At 41.4% G+C, this 10,962-nt stretch overlaps 1 non-coding gene across 1 annotated transcript; it reads right to left on the bottom strand.

The window, feature by feature from the left end:
- Window positions 1–9,506: 9,506 nt before the first annotated feature.
- Window positions 9,507–9,636, bottom strand: LOC139179165 (small nucleolar RNA SNORA19). Its single transcript, XR_011563595.1, has one exon. It is a non-coding gene; the product is annotated as a small nucleolar RNA SNORA19 (small nucleolar RNA).
- Window positions 9,637–10,962: the final 1,326 nt, after the last annotated feature.

Below are 10,962 nucleotides of genomic sequence, written 5' to 3' on the forward strand. Positions count from 1 at the left end.
AGTCCCATGGACAGAGGACACTGATGGTTACTTTTATCTGCTAGTCTGTGGAAGACACAGATCATGTCTTTGCTCTGCTTCATAAATGCCTGTGCAGTGAACCTACAGCAGTTGCTCAACATGGGTTTATTGAAAGAATGAACAAATGAATAAGCAAATGAGTACATGAAGCTACTATTGCTCCAATCACTTGCTCAACATTTCTCAATTTAATAACTGCAATGAGCCAGCTCAGTGTTCCCAGAAGAACATCCTGAGACAGAGAGTCACATGCACTTGATTTGTTGAGAGAGTGATCTCAGGAGAAAGAAGATGAAGGAAGAAGGATAGAACAAGGCATGGAGCTAAACAAAGATGTGGTCTCAGGTGGAGTCTGACTTCAGCCTGATCCCACAGGGAGTTCTGGAGTGGAGACTGGACCACAGAGTGCAATTAGAGAAGGAGCAGACTTTTCTCAGTCGGTCATTAGCTGTGAGCTGCCCATATGGGAGGGGACATAATCTCCCAATCAGACAGTTTCTATCAGCCAAGGGTGATTCTCTGGAGAAAAGGGCAGCAGGAGCTGGGGATGAGTACTCGAGGTGAAGAGGATTGGCAGGAGCCAACAGCACCTTTTTGGGCAGACATTATTAGAGTCTTATGGACGTTTCCCCAGAGAAACCTCCATCGGTGTACACTTCCAATACCTGCAGCCCACTCTGACATTGCCATTCAGGCCCACTGTAAGACCAACCTTCCTCAGGATGTCTCCCTGGACCACTCCACACAGGGATCTTTCCTTTTCAGAAGTCCTACAAGTGCTTTCCTGAACCAAATGCTTATACAGTTAATCATTGCCTTTAAATGCCTTGAGATTGTTATATATGCATATGATTATGTCTTTATTAAACCTGAAAATTCCTCCAAGGCATAGATTGTGGCATCAAATGCAATCCTTACCTTGATGCACTTGGCCATGTTAGATGTTGTCAGGGATGTAGTAGAAGGCATTGGTCCTGTGTAATAATGAATAATGATAGACTGAAAGTAATAAATAATAATGTACACTCTGTAGTGCCTTCTATTTGTCAGGCAGTGTGCTAAGCACTCAAGTATCATTTCACATAAACTCCACAAATTTCTGTCAAGTAGTCTATTATTAGGAATGCTAAGATAAGAGAAAAACCTGGATACAGAGTGACTTAATCAAGTTAGGGATTTTTTTTCATCCTGTATCTGGGAAATCTGAAGAGTATTCCTGACTTCTGTTTCAAGGCTCTCTGTAATTCTCTTGGACTTTTCTAAGTGCCTGTTACCCCATGCTCCCACAGTGACTAATGCTGCTCCCACAAGCATTCATTTGATTCAAGACAGGAAGGATAAGTTGTTGCTGGCTGCATCAGACAGAGTAAAACCCTTTCCAGGAGATGCAAGGAAACTTCTGCTTCCATGTTATGGCCAAAACCGTGCAATAGGGCTATCCTTTCATCAAGAAAGGCTGAAAAACTATGCATTTCTTTTTCTCAGATTCTTTCTCATCCCAGTGGGATGAACTGCAATAAGAGAGAACAAGAATTTGGAATGTCTATCAGGTCAACCAACAGACATTATCTGCTGCATGCAATTACTAAATTCATCTCCATTTCACAGAATAGGAAACTGATACAATGAAGTAATTATCCAAGAACTGGTAACTGTATATTTTTCACTTTTGACAACTATGCTGTATTACCTCTTTAGTTACTATATCTTAGAACCACATTTCTATCTCAAAAATGATAACTCCAGGATAAGGATAATTTAGAGCACTACCTTAGAGCATTCGTCATTAACAATAAAAACATCTAAACCCTGGGTTAATATCTATCTCCAGAAAAGACTGGCTGTGAGGGAGCTGGGTTTAGGTTGATAAGGAGAAGTTCTTATGATGTGAGTACAAAGAGGATGATGACCCCTGTTAAGCAGAGTGATGAAGCAGACACACATGTTGAATCCTCCATGCTTAATACAGAAGTCATCTAAAAAAGTCTACTTTTTTTTTTTTAACCTAGGAAAGACCACCACTATTTTTTGATCTCAGAATGCCAAGGTGTTTTATACATCCTCATTTTTGTAGTTCAAACCTTCCTGGGTGAGACAATTCATTTAATTTTTATGTTTTTGAATCTTTGTGCAAATAAGACACCGAATAAGGTTTCTTGGCAGAAGGTATGGTATAAATGGAATTCAGGAAAGGTAGGGGTCATAGCCACCCACTTTTTAATTTACAGGTAGAACTGACTCCCAGGACACAAACAGAGACAATACCGTTGAGATGGTGTTAGGAAGGTGCTGGACATGGCACCCGAGTGTACTGGAGTTTGTTCATACTGATGCAACAGAGTCCATTGCTACTATTTCTTCCCAACTCTGTGTTCAGTGATATCACATTGATACTTAAAGTCATGTACAGTGGAAGTATCAATACTTAGAGCACACATGTGGCAAACAATACAAACAAGGGATTTCCCCCCACCCCACCCCCTGTGAGAGCCAGTTTTTAAACATTCGCTAGCACATCAACTTCCTGATGTTCAAGCTGATTTTGGAAAAGGCAGAGGAACCAGAGATCAAATTGTCAACATCCGCTGGATCATAGAAAAAGCAAGAGAGTTCCAGAAAAACATCTATTTCTGCTTTATTGACTATGCCAAAGCCTTTGACTGTGTGGATCACAATAAACTGTGGGAAATTCTGAAAGAGATAGGAATACCAGACCACCTGATCTGCCTCTTGAGAAATCTGTATGCAGATGAGGAAGCAACAGTTAGAACTGGACATGGAACAACAGACTGGTTTCAAATAGGAAAAGGAGTACGTCAAGGCTGTATATTGTCACCCTGCTTATTTAACTTATATGCAGAGTACCTCATGAGAAATGCTGGAAGAAACACAAGCTGAAATCAAGATTGCCAGGAGAAATATCAATAACCTCATATACGCAGATGACACCACCCTTATGGCAGAAAGTGAAGAAGAACTAAAAACCTCTTGATAAAAGTGGAAGTGGAGAGTGAAAAAGTTGGCTTAAAGTTCAACATCCAGAAAATGAAGATCATGGAAGATCATGGCATCCAGTCCCATCACTTCATGGGAAATAGATGGGAAACAGTGTCAGACTTTATTTTTGGGGGCTCCAAAATCACTGCAGATAGTGATTGCAGCCATGAAATTAAAAGATGCTTGCCCCTTGGAAGGAAAGTTATCACCAACCTAGATAGTATATTCAAAAGCAGAGAGATTACTTTGCCAACAAAGGTCTGTCTAGTCAAGGCTATGGTTTTTCTTGTGGTCATGTATGGATGTGAGAGTTGGACTGTGAAGAAGGCTGAGTGCCGAAGAATTGATGCTTTTGAACTGTGGTGTTGGAGAAGACTCTTGTGAGTCCCTTGGACTGCAAGGAGATCCAACCAGTCCATTCTGAAGGAGATCAGCCCTGGGATTTCTTTGGAGGGAATGAAGTTCAGCTGAAGCTGAAACTCCAGTACTTTGGCCACCTCATGCAAAGAGCTTACTCATTGGAAAAGACTCTGATGCTGGGAGGGATTGAGGGCAGGAGGAGAAGGGGACGCCAGAGGATGAGATGGCTGGATGGCATCACTGACTCGATGGACTTAAGTCTGCGTGAACTCTGGGAGTTTGTGATGGACAGGGAGGCCTGGTGTGCTGCGATTCATGGAGTTGCAAAGAGTCGGACACGACTCAGCGACTGAACTGAACTGAGCACACCAACTCATTAAACTCTTCAGACAAGTAAAATCACGTTCCAAGACCAAAAAAAAAAAAAAAAAGGAAAAAAAAGAGGAAGGGGAACTGAATGAATGAAACAATATCTAATTTGTCTAGGATTTGAGGAACTTCTCAGATGTGCAATCCCAACTGCTGACTGGACCACATTATTGATATGAAAGCGGTATCATGTTTCCATCAGAGGCCTAGGGCTCTGGGTAAGGGGTGCTTTTTGGGCGACTGGCTTGGATTCCTTTAATCAGCATTTGTTTCTTGCTTTACACACCTGTTATTAACTATTGTAAATCCAATGGCATGCGGTTATATTTATGATAAATTCTTTAAATAAAGGGGACACATTTAAATATTATCAAGTTCTTGAAGGCAAGCTTATCAACCAGTTCATCTTGTGTGGTGGAGCTCTACTCTCCCATTCATTATCCCTCTGATGCAATGACTTTTCACAAGCAATCAATAGCCAACCTGATAAATGGGAGGGCTCCTTAAAAATCCATTGCTTGATTGCTGAGACTGAATATTTTATTCATTGACAGCTGTGATTTATCATTTAGTGGAGAGGAGGAAAATGTTTGTTCTAGCTGTTCTCACCAATGTTGCCCAGCAGTGGGGCTTTCTGTCTGCTTCCACAGAGCAGATTGACTTTCAGTTGGGGAACTGCAGCTATATTTAGAATGTCAGGTCATTAGCTATCTGCAAGCAATCCAGATGCATTATCCTTCTCATTGTTCATAATTAAACTCCTCATCATGGGAACTGTAGTGCAGAGTCTTTGATCTCATATTCAGGTTCCAAAAACTATGATGTATTTCTATCCACGTGGAAATAGCTCCTGGCACTAAGGAAATAGTCCAGTTCCCTAATGACACAGTGATAGCTACCATCATTGAGGACCTACTATATGCTAGACATTAGATTAGGTCATTATTTGCATTTTATATTTTAAAATCTTTATAGTAACTATGAATGACTTTCATTATTGGTGCCCATCTGATTCTCTGCAGGGGTGCATGGTGACAATATCAGTCAGAGTTCAATATAAGGAGTAGAAACACTAGGAGTGATGAAGAGTAAGGGATTGATTACAGGGACTTGATCCTATGCCTTTGTGAAAGCAAGTTAGCAGCTTATGTGTGGCTATTTATTCTGCATCTGATGTTTTATGTGTGGTCAGCAGGGCTTCAGCAGGTAGTAGGTAAGGGAAGATGGGCATGCAGTAGAAGAAAGCAAAGACAAATGGAAACCTGCAAAAAGCAGTTGGATCCTATGGAAATGGCCTGGAAGCCGCTTTTGATGATGAAGGTGTCCTACAGAAAATCTGGTGCCATTATTTATGGAGCTACATATGAATCTGGTCCAAGTGTCCAAGGAGTTGAATGAGAAGACTTCAAAGGAGCTGGTGGAACTGTCAACCCAGTTGTGGCCACTGGAATGGAAGCAACCTCAGGAGGAGAGTCATCAGGGACTGGGGAACTGGCTGCATCTTCATGTCAATGAGTGAGCCAGCAGACCTGCAGCAGCATTCAGGAGCTGCAACACATATTGTGCCTCTGAGGTGTAATTCTAGACTGGCTCCTACTGACTGCAGCTATTTACCTGTGTGCTGGTTCTCTCTTCCGTGATGGCAGGTAACAAACCTTCTAACTCCCACTCTTCAAGAAAGCTCTTCTCTTACCAGGCCCCAGAAGCAATCTGGCCATAGGCACAAGGGACTCCAGGAGTGGCTCAGGAGCACAGACTTGGGAGCCCAAAGAGAGTTTAAATTTGACTTCAAGTCCTAATGATTATCTCAGGCTTGTTAACTCTGAGCCCAGTTACTTCAAGTGGAAAATAAGTTGGTCATCAGTACACCTCTGACTTGTGTAAGGATTTCATGAGAAAAGGTTGAGTGCAATATGTTGTAATACCCATCAACACATGCTGGCTCCTTTCTCTTTCCCCTGTATTCAGAATGACCTTGGGTCCTTATCCTGACACCATAACCTTGCCTCACTGCCTATTCTTGAAGAACAAGCAGTTCTGTTCCCCGTCTCACTGGTGCCCTGATTTGGAGCAAAGTCCTCCTTATCCACAGGTCAGAGAATCCTGCCTGGTTGATGGAACCCTTTTTGGGGAGCTGCCTTCTTTGAACTCTTAGAGTCTTTCCACTGATCTCATCAGTGCCTTTGTTCTCTGGTGCATGGCTGAGAGCATGAGGAAGGAGAGTTTTCTGAGCCCTATGAGAACATGGCTTCCCTTTAAGAGTATTATGATGACATGTATGTGGATTCTGTTGAAGGAGAGGGTGAGGAAGATCTCAGTGGCACTGCTACAGACCCTTCAGTACTGCCCCTCTCTGCTGTCCCCACAGGTCTTTGTAGATGGTCAGACACCCTCTAGGCACCTGCAGTGGGCTCTGACCCTACCACAACCCCTCTTCAGCATGGGGTCCCTTTTCAAGGTCTAGATCATCTCAGTCTTCTCCACTGTTGGAGTTTTCCAGGCCAAGGCTATACGTCACCTGTGTTTATAAATGACAACTAATATTTGGGAATTTCCTAGTTTTAAAATATTTTCTCCAAATTTTCTTTACCCATAGATTTTAGACTTTCATACAGTGAGCCCAACTTGGATATCTTACTCTTCCCTTTGTTCACTCTTTGCTTCCTGAGAGCAGTTGCTCCCATCTCAGTTAACTTTGCCAGTATCCTGTTACACAAGTCATTCCAAATGTCACATTTTCTGTTCACTGACTTCCTGCAACCCTCTGAGTAATCTTTCTTTCTTTCTTTTTGTTCTCTGTAGTCAATCTATTTCTATTTTGGAACTGCAGAAAGACTTTGATATTGAGTTCCACAAACTGTTAGGAAAAAAAGTTACACATTGTCTGGTCATCTCCAGTTTTGTAGATGAGGGAATCAGGAATCAGAAAAACAATGGAAAAGTTGTCCTGGAAGAGAAAGCTTTTTTTGGTTGTTTGATTTTAAGTACTGTATCTTCTCTAACACATGGTATCATCAGACTTTTAAAATTTGTGTAAATCTGATATGATTACATAATTAGGCCTTGAGGAAACCTCAAAACGTTCCAAAGAGGAAAAGTCTCTTACAGTCTATTCTCCAACCATAGCAGAGGAAAACCAGAGGTTCATTTCTAGAATGTGAATTCAAAAAACAGTCACTTGAAAATGTGACCTAAAGGCAAAATGTAAAAAATTTTCAGAAGAATATAAAACCTTCCAAAGTAATGATTAGTTTGTGTAAGAAATTAAAACAGCAAATTCATAGTATTTTGGAAATTATTGTAATAAAAAAACAATAAAGATGAAAATACAACTAAAAAAAAAAAAGAAAAATATCATGTAAGAAACGAGTTGCCAGTCCAGGTTCGATGCACGATACTGGATGCTTGGGGCTGGTGCACTGGGACGACCCAGAGGGATGGTATGGGGAGGGAGGAGGGAGGAGGGTTCAGGATGGGGAACACATGTATACCTGTGGTGGATTCATTTTGATGTTTGGCAAAACTAATACAATTATGTAAAGTTTAAAAATAAAATAAAATTAAAACCAAAAAAAAAGAAAAATAATGGGTTTGTCCCACTCTTGTGGTTAATGAGGTTCAGTAACAGATCTTTTCTCCCCTTAGTCAATTGACTCTAGTCAGAGGCTACATTAACCTACCTCCCATCTTAAACCAGTGCACTAGAGACTAAGTTCAAGGCCTCCCTCCAAGCACACCCCTTCTTACTTGCTTTATTCTCAGTAGATGCAAAACGAAGCAACCCCTTGAGTACCATGTACTCTCCCTTCCCAGGTTTATCTGTGATGTCCCTTGACACCTTTGATGATTTTAGGGAATCAGGGTGAATATCTGAAGTATAAGATATTTTTCCAGCGTGATTCAGGCTTTCTTGCCCCTTTTCCTGTAACTCCCAATAGAGTGGTGTCCTCAAAACACAAAGAGCCAAAGAGGAGCAGTGATGGGCGAATTAGCATCTGGTTCCAAATGCCCTGTGTAGGGTCTTATCCAGGACTGGTTGGATCATGTGACTTAGACTTGTGTGGGGTTTCTTGCTTCCAGTATCCAAGTCTGTTCTCTGGTGGGCCCTAATCCTAGGAGATGACTGATGGTTCCACAGTGCTTCAGGTGGGAGGAAGTAAACTGAAGGCACAATGGCCAGCCTTGTTCCAAGGAAAAAGACACAGAACCGGGTCGGGAGGGGATTGGAGGGAGAGATAGAGAAGACAGGAGGAACAGGGAAAGAAGACTTGACCTCCCCATCTGTCCCCTAAGTTCATCTTTCAGACTTCTCTGGTGGTCCAGTGGTCAAGACTCCACGTGCTTCCACTGCAGAGGGCACAAGTTTGATTCCTTGTTGGGGAACTAAGATCCAGCATGCCTCAACGTGAAGCCAAATAAATAAGTCAAATTAAAAATGACATTTAATAGAAGTTCTTTTATTTTTTATTTTATTTTATTTTATTTTTTTATGTGTACACCCGTGGTGGATGCATGTTGATGTATGGCAAAACCAATACAATATTGTAAAGTAAAAAATAATAATAATAATATTTAAAAAAAATAGAAGTTATTTTAAAATGCTCCATGACAGTAGAAGATTCAAGTGTAAGTGGTCTACCAAAAATCTGAAAAGCAGAAAGAAATGAAGGGCAGAAAAGAGAGGACAATATAAAAAGATAAGAGAAGACAAAAAAAGAAAAGTAAGGGGAGAGAGCAGAGTAGATGGTAGAGAGGGCAGAGGGAGGGAGTGGAGGAGTGGAGGAGGGGAAAGTGGAAGAGCTCCTACCAGAGCCTGACAAACTGACAGTGCTGGTGGTGGAGGTGTGCAGGGGGTGGGCACCTCTGTAGGTGGGAGCGTACTTTCTAGTGGAAACAGGGATTAGCTGCCGGCATTGTCATTTGCCTTCTACGGTCTACTCCTTGTGTGTAACACTGTCAGCCACCTCCTATTCTAGGATGACGTACATCTCTGTGATCTCTACAACCAAAAGAGTGCCTGGAAGAGAGAAGATGCTCAGGTGGGAAAAGGAAAGAATGATGGATTTTGTTCAACATCTAAAGTAAAAGACTAACAACCACAGACCCAAATAGGTTAACCCTTTGCAGATAAAGACTGATTGCACTCTCTGTTTGTCATCAAACCATAGCAGATGGGATTCAAGGTCAATAAAAGGTCACTTCACTCTTCTCAAGACTGTTTCTTTAATAACACAGGAGAGAGCAACTGAGATTCACACCTGGAAAGGCCCCTCTAAAGGCTTCCTGGTAGTGCAGGGGAAATGGCATGGGTTAGAAGCTGCTTTCTACATGGTTGACCCCCATCTCAATTCTTTAGCCAGAGAGACCAGCACAAGTCAGACTAGACCACCATCACACTGCTTGGCCCCAGCTGGGGCCATGCTTAGCATGTTTTTTCTTCATGCTTAGAAAAAACAAGGGATGAACTAATCTTAGTCCCAAGGTCTCCTTATCTTTGAAGTTCAGGGTTCAGGCTGCAGCCTCTGAACTTTTCTTGCTCCCTAAGATTCTTTCCCTTCATGTCCTTCAGGACCCCCTGACTCCACCCTCTCTCTTGGTATTTCACCTGGGTGTCCCTGGGTCATGCGTACTTTCTTGCAAAGTCTGCAAAGGGTCCTTATACTCCTCACCAGTTATCCCTGATCTGATTAATGGTTCAAGAGCCAAACTGCACTCTCTGTGGTAACCCCACATTCTTACAAAGAGGAAGATTTTTAAAAATTTGTGTGAAGGAGACTGTCAGCATTACTATTTAGTTATACTGCTAATTAACCTTCAACTATTTGTATAGCACATAAGTAATAACACTGCTTATATATGCAAGAGAAGTCTGATCACTGCAATGTGCATGACAAAGAGATTATTTAAATGAATGCCTTTAAAATGTACCAATTTAATAAATAGCAAAAATATCATTTGACATTTATTTTTGTGGGCCACCATTATAGACCATCACATCTTGCTGCCAGTTGTGAGACTTTCTTCAAGCACAGCTACCCTGGATAATCTAACAAGTATATATGTCATACATATACATAGCATGTATCAATTTTTTCAAGCCTCACAACAACCCCTCCAAAGAAGGTAAATCCCTTTTACAAATGAATTTCTTAATACACAAATCAATTAGGCAGCTTGGAGCATATGGTGACTGAGTGACAAAGCTGACAAACCTATACTGTGATGTGCTCTGGAGTTCATGCTCTGCTCACTGGACTGGGCCCCTCTTTCCTATGCTATTGGTCAGTGTCTTTCCACTTACAATTAGTGTGAGTCTGTGTTCTCATCTACAGAGCTTCTGGAATGCCAGTCTCTGGATGGCACAGTGCTACTCTTAGGGTAATTAATTCTTCTTTCATTAGTTCATTCATACTACGTAGACTAGGACAAGAAATATTTCAAAGAAAAACTTCAAAGTGACATTTGGGGATTTTCAAGGAAATTCTATATTCCACCACTTGATTTTGTATTTCTAAAATAATGTCTGTTAATGACTGCCTTTTGTTATGCTATCAATGTTTTTAGTGACCACTCCTTCCTATAAAACAAGGCATTCAGATTTCAAGCAAATTGGAGGGAGATCTCACATTGAATAAGAAGAATGAAAAAGATGCTCAGACCTGCAAATTCAGGATACAGAATAGAGAACATGGATTCTGAAATATCCTGTTCTGCCTGTTGTGGTTACAAACAGAATCAGTACTTAGTGCGATGGGAGGCATCCTGTGAAGGTGAGTCATGTGAGAGAAGTGAGTTATTGATGCAGTGGTCATAACATCTCTCAACTACAATGGTTTCCTCTGTTAGCTTCCCAATAATTGAGTATTTCTAATTTAGTTAGTTCACAATTTGTACCCTTTCTGTGCACAAGATAAATTACTGCAAGCTTGAAAAGCAGAGAACCTGGAAACATATTGAGTATAAAGAGAGATTTGACAAAAATGCAGCCAGAATGGGGCTGGCTGGCCATGGTCAGGTCTAATCAACTTCTGTCACAAAGGGGCTGTTGTCTCTGACCTTGTGTGTGTGTTGCATTCCAGGCCACTATTCAGGCAGTCCTACACAATTTGTATAGAAATAAATTAAATAAACAACTATCCAGGGAGCTTACTCCCTGAGCAGAAGAATACTGTTAACTTCAGTGTTTATGTGCTGGCCAAGAATTAAACCACTGCT

This window comes from Bos indicus, chromosome 2 (assembly GCF_029378745.1).
Source record: "Bos indicus isolate NIAB-ARS_2022 breed Sahiwal x Tharparkar chromosome 2, NIAB-ARS_B.indTharparkar_mat_pri_1.0, whole genome shotgun sequence".
Taxonomy (NCBI): Eukaryota; Metazoa; Chordata; class Mammalia; order Artiodactyla; family Bovidae; genus Bos; species Bos indicus.